This window comes from Dromiciops gliroides, chromosome 2 (genome assembly GCF_019393635.1).
Source record: "Dromiciops gliroides isolate mDroGli1 chromosome 2, mDroGli1.pri, whole genome shotgun sequence".
In the NCBI taxonomy this organism is placed as follows: Eukaryota; Metazoa; Chordata; class Mammalia; order Microbiotheria; family Microbiotheriidae; genus Dromiciops; species Dromiciops gliroides.
In genome coordinates, this window is record NC_057862.1 from 400,293,715 (window position 1) to 400,302,761 (window position 9,047).

Sequence of the window (9,047 nt, forward strand, 5' to 3'; positions counted from 1 at the left end):
ATAAGCTCAGGAGGAGATATAGAAATGGGGCTTAGGGAGTAAGGTGTTGGAAAGGGAGTGGATGAGCAAAAACTCTAGAAATGTCACCACACTATACTGCTTCCTTCATTAATTAATATTTTTATATGGGAGAGACACCATTCCAATATTCCACGAAAGACAGTGAATAAAAGAGGAAAGGGAAGAGAGGGGAGGGGAGAGGAGAGGAGGAGACAAGAAGACTGGGTGATGTAGAGGATAGAGAGCTAGCCTCAGAGACAAGAAGATCAAGCTCCAGTCCTAATTCTTACATCTCCTGGCTATATGGCAAATACTTTATCTCTCAGCTCCCTAAAAAAAGTCTCTAAGATTATAAATTACAAAACAAACTAATGATTTATATTGACATAGGGAATTTCCTCACCAGAGTTCCCTATACCAATAAAAACTGGATACTATAACTTAGTTGGTTCCAAAAGGTTTGTCATGCCGGGGTGGGAGTGGGGATAAGCTCCCACTCTCCATAAAATGCTCCAATAGCGTGCTGTCTCAAATAGCCTCTGACAACCGAAGCCCCACTCCTGGCCTTCTTGTGGTGGAACTGTTTCCACTAACAGGAGAAGGGGCAAAGGCAAGTCACTGGTGCCTTAAAACCAGTCGCTTTGGGCAGGTGGGGCTCATTAGCCTTGGCAGGCAACCTGCCTAGGGGAAGGAAACCCTGATTTTAAACCTCAACTGCCTTGCGGCTATACCCATATATGGGAAAGACTTCAGGAGTTAACCTTGAGGAAAAATCAGGAGTCAGAGTCCCTTAGGCAGTTGGATGTTGGACATCACATCCCTCTGGTAACTCTTGCTGTGGCATTGGTGCTAAACTGTATCGGCTCTGCCTCTCCTTTGGATCCACCAATGTCGAGGAGAGGGAAAACCTGCTGCATGGGCAACAGCTTGTTTTCCTTCTTGATCCGCCCAGGCCAGCACCCTGGAGAGGAGACTCCAGCTACTCCTCATGGGGTAGATACAACATGAGATGCGGCAGTTGCTGGCTACAAGTCATTCAGGAGCTGCAGCTCCCATATCGGACTGCACAGCCGCATTGTGGCCTGTGGCTCTTCAAGGCGCTGATGCATGGTCATCTGTGACTGGTGGAGGCCTACTATAACTTAGTAATTAACTAAATATAAAATCAAGCAAAATAAAATATGTGCATAAGGGAACGATGTGCGGGTGACATTTACAAATGCAATGGCATAGAAACGCGATAGACAAAGGAACCAAAACTAAAAATCCAGTACCTGTACCGTTATAAGGAACAGAGAGAATAAAGAGAGGACAAAATGCAGATTATACTAGAAAGAAACAGAAATAAAAAAGGACAAAGAAAGTGAACAATTCTTGAAAAAGGTCATCCACTTAATGTAACTTAAACTAAGAAGTAGGGGGAAAGGGAAGATTTCATAAAATATATTTATCTGATCTGGGGAAGGAGTAAGGCAAAAGAGGGAGGGGAAAACCAATAAATAAATAGGAAATAAGGAAGGAAGGAAGGAAGGAAGGAAGGAAGGAAGGAAGGAAGGAAGGAAGGAAGGAAGGAAGGAAGGAAGGAAGGAAGGAAGGAAGATAAACCAATAATTTTAATAACATCAAGAAACTTAGGTAAGCAGGAGTGGGTTGGAGAGAGTTTGTGGTTATAGACTAGCATCAACTTAGCCTAAGCAAAGAAATTATGATAGATATGCCCATCATATCCAGAGGACATGGGTAGGAAAAGAGGCCTAAAAATGACACCTCAATCTATACCCTCTAATCTCCAAACCTCCTCGGGGCCAGGAAGATAATTCCCTTATCCAATACCAATAAAACATTCCTGAGGTCTTAAAAAGCAACTGGTGTCTTCAATCGAAGATGACTGACATCTCAGAGAGATGGAATTCAGAAACAAAGGGGGACTGGAGTAATAGGGAAACAAAAATAAATCCAATGTAAATCGATCTCCCTTCAAGAAGACTCCCACATCAACATAATAAGTTGATTTCAATTAAGGGAGAAAGAGATGCACACGAGATGTTTCACTAAATCTAAGTCTGAGCTGGGAATTTTTACTTTAGGCAGTTTTCTTCAGTGGGTAAAGGCCATGCAAGCCAAACCAAGGGAACATGCTTCAAAGCACAGTGGAGAAATCACCAAATTTAGAGCTAGAAGATACCTATGGAAGATTTACTTGAAGTGTTCATTTTCTAGAGGAAGATACTGAGGCCCAGAAAGGGAAAGGGTCTTTACTAAGGTAGACTGTGTAGTAAGTAACAGGGTAGAACTGAAACTCAGGTCCCTCAATTACAAGCCTAGTGCTTCTTCCACTAGTCCATGATAACTATATGTTCCTATCCCACACAACTCTTGTCTTTCTTCTCAGAGCAGTGCAGTACTGGGTATAAAGCCACTCCTCCATGTCTTTTTTTGGAGGGTGGGAGTCCAGACCTGTTATTTCATTCACAGGGAGGAAGCTCCCTCTACTAATGCAGTTGAACAACTATTCTGCCATTCATAGTGTTAGAGAGTTGTTTGGGGAATACAGAAGTTGAATGATTTGCATGGGATCACAGAGCATGCATCAGAGATGCAATATGAGCCCAACTCTCCTTAACTCTGAAGTCATATTTTTGTCTACCATGTCACATTTCCTCTTAGAGATATTGGTGATATAATGGAGCGAGAAATAGACGTGTAATCAGGAAGATCTGAGTTCTAAGAGTGTGTCAGACACTCAAAGATCACCCCACAATCTCCCCATTTTACAGATAAGGAGACTGGGACTTGTCAAGATTAAGTAACTTCCCCAAAGACCTACAGCTAGTATAATAGTATCGGAGGCAGGTTTCATATCCAGGTCTTTCTTACTCCAGATATGTCACTTAAACTACTATACCTCTCTGTCTTTTGTTTTGTTTAGTCTCAGATGGAAGAAATAGGAGCAATGGATAGAAATTACAGGAAATTTCACCTTAACATATGGAAAAACATCCTAATGTAACAGGTTTATCACTCAATGTTGAAGAGGTCATAGAGGGGCTTCTTGGTCAACAATGGGCTAGATTAGATGGCCTCTAAGGTCCCTTCCAACTTGGAGATCCTAGGTTTCTAGGTACTTAAGAGGCCTTCCAGTGGAGACTCGACCATTTGTCAGAGACATTGTAGAGAAGAATCCTATTCATATTTGGGTTAAACTAAATGTCTTCTGAGGTCCCTTTCAGCTCTAAGGTTTTTCATTCTGAGAGTCTCTGAATTAACAACTAGCTCACTAGTAGTTTCACAGGAGTTAATCTTATCTCTCCAGTTATCCTGTCAACTTCTTTGAAGGAAAAAACTGCTCTTTAATACTTTCTTTATCTTCCCCAATGTACCTAGCACAAGGCTGGGTATGTAGTAGGTGCTTAATAAATATTTGTGGACCATTCCACATTGATTGAAATATTCAAGCAAAACTGTAATGAGCAGCTGAGTATGAGTGAGGTAGGATCTTGCAAATTCAATTTTGTTCAACATATGTTGAGGATTGGAGAAAGGTCAGGATATGGAACATGTGAGTGTGAAAGATTGCTCAAAGCAACATGCTTTATAAGGAACACACAGTAGGTTTGCTAGATTCAATCTTCCTGAAATTAGCAATTTCTTCCCTTTTTTTACTTTCCCCAGGGAAAACCTTCCTTCTTTTTTTAATACTCCTTACTCTTTGACAGTGAAGTAGGCATTTGAAAACCAGATTTCATCTCCCTCCTTCTGATCCTATGGGGTGGCTGTGCAGCCTCCTCCATGAAAACACAGAAATCATCCTCCTGTCTCTTTACCTGCTGCTTCTCTGACTTAGAAACACGTCCTCATTTCTGGGCAAATTTGCAGGCAGTTCAAAGAGGACTCATATAAACCTATCCTATGTTATTAAGCTCTCTGAGAAGCTGGTCAATGTGGCTGACCATGAGAGACCCTTCTAAGTGCCTGTTCCCTCACCTCTGGTGACAAGGCCTCTCTTGAGCAATGAATTGAAGCATATCCAGTTGCTGCTGGATAGGTTTCCATCTAATTAACCACAGATTTAGCAGTCTATTATTTAAATCGAAGAAGCCAAAGTTGACATTAGAATGACTCGGCCTCATGACTTTTTTCCCACTGGTGGATAACACAAATGCTTCCTTTAAGTACTTTCTCCTTCCTCACAGTGCTGCCTGTCTCCCACCTTCCTATGACCTCATCATCCCCATCCCTGAAGTTTTTGCTTGGTCACTAAACAAGTGCAATGGAGGCCAAAGCATGTCTGACAAACTGCCCTACAGTCATTAGCATCAGCCTGGACACCTGGGGACACAGCCCAGCTTGATGAAACTTCGAGGAAGCCACTGAAGGGTGCCTGGATTGCCGGCTACCCCCACATGACCATGGAGACAGCTGTTCTTGTTGAGACACTGATGGGCCTAGGAGCCAAGTTACAATGGTCCAGTTGAAACATTTTCTCCTCCGAGGACTACGCAGCAGCTGCCATTGTCAGAACTGTCATTCCTGTGTACACTTGGAAGGGGGGAGATAGATGAGAAACATCTTTGGTGCATTGAGCAGACACTCTATTTCAAGGATAGGCAGCCACTCAACATGATCCTGGATGATGGTGAGGACCTCACCAACTTCACACCAAATAGCCTGTGCTCCAGAAGAGAATCAGAAGCATCTCAGAGGAAACCATGACAGGAACCCATAATCTATACAGGAGAAAGGTCAATAGAGTTCTGAAAGTGCCAGCCATCAATGTGACCAATTCTGTTACCAAGAGCAAGTTTGACAACCTGCATGACTGCTTTGAATCCTTCATCAATGACATCAAATGAGCCACAGACATGATGATTGCAGGCAAGGGGGCTATGGTGATATGGGCAAGGGCTGTGATCAGGCCCTTCTGGGCTTTGGTGTTCATGTCATCATCCCAGAGACAGGCCCCATCAATGCACTGTAGGCTTCTATGGAGGGCTATGAGGTGACTGCCATGAATGAGGCATGCCCGAAAAGAGGGAAACACCTTTGTCACCACCACCAGATGCATAAGCATCATCTTAGACAGGCACTTTGAACAGATGAAGGATGAGGCCACAGTATGTAACATTAGCCACTTTGCCTGGAAATAGATGTAAAGTGGCTGAATCAAAATTCTGTGGAGAAGGTGAATATGAAGCTTCGAGTGTACCGCTATAAGCTGAAGAATGGGTGGCAGATCAGTAAGCTGGCAGAGGGCCATCTAGTCAACCTGGGCTATGCTTTCAGCCATTCCAACTTTGCCATGAGCAATTCCTTCAGCAAGCAGGTACTGGCCCAGATTGAACTGTGGACCCACCTGGACAAGTACCCTGTAGGACTGTACTTCCTCTCCAGGAAGCTGGATGAAGCTGTGGCTGAGGACCACTTTGGCAAACTGAATGTGAAGCTAACAAAGCTAATGAAAAAACAGAGAAGCTGGGCCTCACCACAGAGGGCCCCTTTAAACCTGACCACTTCCGGTACCGAATCCTGGCCAGCTCAAAGAATCCAAGTGACCAGCCACATCTTCTTGCCTATCCAGCCTCTCCTGCATATAGTAATAAATGGTATGTGGGTGTGGCCAGGCAGAACAAACAAACAAATGAATGAATGAATGAATGAGTGAATAGATGATTAAAAAAATAAATAAATGTTTCCTCCTCCTCTTCCTCTCCCCCCAAAACACAACATTGGACTCCAACCTTAGGTCTCCTGGAAATGATGATTGAGCTTTCAACTTATTTTGCCCCAAGCCATGTTTCTACAATTCCCAGCCACTTCTATAACATATCTTTTTCCTATACCTCTACTTTCTGGCTCTTTCCATGTGATGTCTTTTATTGGAGAACAAGGATTATCTTGCTTGTTTTCACTTGGATCCCCAGCACCTTGGACAATGCCTGGCACACAATAAGTTCTATACATGTTGGGCTTCTTCCCAGAGTCTTTCTCTCCCTTCAAGGACCTCTTCCTGAAGAGAATCTGGAGCATGTGTTCTCTCTCCATAGGTGGAAGCCAGAAGGCTAGTCTCTCTCTTCTCTCAAGCTCTTACCAATAATAAGACCTAACTCATTGATGATGGTGTAAGGTTCAGATGAGACATGTAAAAAGTTTTATAAACCTTAAAATGCTATATAAACCCTAGCTATTGTTACTCATGTAAAGGTGAACGAAGGCACATTTACATAAGATTCTCTTCATTGATGGAAATTGATTCCTTAGAGTTCTGTGCTTGCATTAGGGGCAAAAGATTGAGGGAAGAGAGATCCTAGTCTTCTGGCTTCCAGCTTCAAGGGGGAAAATGTGATTTCAGACTTTCTTCAAGTTTCTGAAGGGAGAGAAAGACTCTGGGAAGAAGCCAACATGACACAGGTTACTCTTTCCTCTATATTTTAACTTCTTCCCAGAGCCTTCTCTCCCTTTAGGCACCTGAAGAGAGTCTGGAACCATGTATCTTCTATCTCTTGCTAAAAGTCAAAAGGCCAGGATATCTCTTCTTTCAAATTCTTGCCAACTTTGCCCCTCACGCAGACATGGAACATTGAATAATCAATCAATCTTCATCAATCAGAAGGGTCTTATGCAAATGGATTTTGAACCAACTGCTATATTATTTTAAAAATTTAAAATTTTTAAAATCTGAGATCCACTTCCTGGTGCCTTCCTCCTTCTGCCATCCCAAACCCCAACCCAGTGTTACATTTTCCATATTGACTTACCTTACTAATGAACAGGGACTGGTTAGTTTGATTAAAAAAGAAGCCAATGCCAACAATCACCTAACAGCAAACAAGCCCTTAAGGGAAAAAGATTCAGGAGGAATAAATCCAGATGAGGAAAGAGGTACCTCTGCCCCAATGAGCTAGAGAGCCGCCCCTCCTCTTCCAATTGCTAAAGAGTTCTTGAGACTCCACTGTCTTCCTACCCCTCTCTAAACTTGGCATTGCTAGGCTGATCACATTGAACCTGCAGTTTCCTTCCCAGCCAAGTCCAGATGCTTATCCAGATGTCTGCTATGATTATCTGTGGTGTCTGATTAATGAACACTGACCCTTGATATCTCTGTATCCTACTTTGTTGCTCCAATTAATCACGCACCACCTCAGAATCAAATTTTCCCTAGTGAAGGTGATAAAGCAGGATAGCAATGGCATAAGCTGGTAGACTAGCCAAGAACACTTGGTGGGAGCTGCCATAACTTTGTAGGAACTTATAGATTTCACTCCCATTTTTCTAGGCTTAGTGGGCCACTTGCTTTTAGGAACAGAGCAGAACTGGGTCAGACCAAGTACTCCTCCCTTTTCCTATTCCATTCACTCTACTTTCCTCTGACCCTGGCTGAGAGCAGTGTGAATGAGCCTTAGTTGTAGGCAAGAAGAGAAGATCACTTCATGGAGAAGCCTAGTCACTGGGGGTAGCAGAGGAAGTAAAAGACTAATTCCTCTGCCTGAATCAGTTTCCTAAGAGCCATTTTAAAAACTGTATTGATGTCTTTTGTTTTCACATTAATGACATTTACAGATTACTCCCACTTCCAAAGAGGTCTAACAAAGTAATTAAAATTAATTAAAACTAATAATGTAGTGATCCCAAATGAAAGTTCAATGCAATATTTCCCATACACCCACCTCTCTGTTGAAAAAAACAACACACCAGATATCTATTTTCTTGCCCTCCCACTCACAACAAAATTTCTTATAACAAATATGCATAGTCAAGCAAAACAAATTCCCTCAGTAACAAGTTGTTTGGCTGTTTGGCTGTTGTATAAATCGTTCTCCTCATTTTACTCATTTCATTCTTCATCAGTTTATAAAAGTCCTCCAATTTGTTCAATTTTAGTATTTAGTATAAATTGTCTCTCTGGATCTGCTTAGTTCACTCTGCATGAGATCACATAAGTCTTTCCATGTCTTTTTGAAATAATCTGTTTCCTCATTTCTTACAGCACCATAGAACTCCATAATATTCATATGCCACAATTTATTCAGCCATTCCTCAAGTGATAAAGGAGCCTGTATGTAATAGAATAGCTGGGGGATATGGAGCAAGGATGCAGTAAGATTGACATGGTACCATGATACAAGAATGTCATCATTGAAAAGGAAGTTGAGACAAACCATCATTACTTCTCTAATGGCTATTGCTCTCCTGTCTGCTTGAGTTTGTGCTTCTCCAATAGGAAGTCACCCCAGATCCAGATATTGTCAGTGCTTTCTCCCTCTAATTCAAATTATCAAATATATACCTGTGATCAAAGAAGCCCTGATTACTTAAATCTCCCCAATCCAATGGATAAAATTACAGGTTGCAATGAGCAGGTAATAGAGACAATGAGATGTAAGTGGGACTTTCAGATTCAAAATGGCTCATTTACACCTTAGGAAAGGCATTTGTCCTAGAGGGACATACTTACCCTCCTGAAAGGAGTTCCCCCCTATACCAAATTGTTTCTGTTAACTAGCCTCTTTCATCAAGGCAATGAGAGGGACTAAATTGATCTGAGGTCCCTGATCAACATTCCCCTCCTCCACTAAAGCTAGGTGGTACAATGGATAGAGCACTGGCCCTGAAGTTGGGAGCAGGATCTGAGTTCACATGTCACCTCAGACATTTACTAGCTGTGTGACCCTGGGCAAGTCGCATAACCCCCATTTGCCTTAAACATTCAGGGACATCTCCAGTCATCCTGTTGTGCATCTCATCACTGGACCCAGATGGCTCTGGAAGAGAGAGTGAGGTTGGTGATCTTGCACAGCCCTCCCTCATTTAAATCCAATTCACTACAAGTCATGACATCACCTTGATGTCATGGTCCTCTTTGAGAATGAAGGACAAAAAAACAACAATAGGTGCTTCAGTGGAGTGTTCAACGAACTTAAATTCCTAGGCTCAGTTTTCTCATACAAATGTATATAATAATAGCACCTAAATTACAGAATTGTTGTGAAGATTAAATGAAATTATATTTGTAAAATGCTTTGCAAACCTTAAAGTACTATCTAAATGCA

General features: G+C 42.1%; 1 pseudogene; it reads left to right on the forward strand.

Moving 5' to 3' along the window:
- Window positions 1-3,480: 3,480 nt before the first annotated feature.
- On the forward strand, window positions 3,481-5,646 carry LOC122738975 (annotated as a pseudogene).
- Window positions 5,647-9,047: the final 3,401 nt, after the last annotated feature.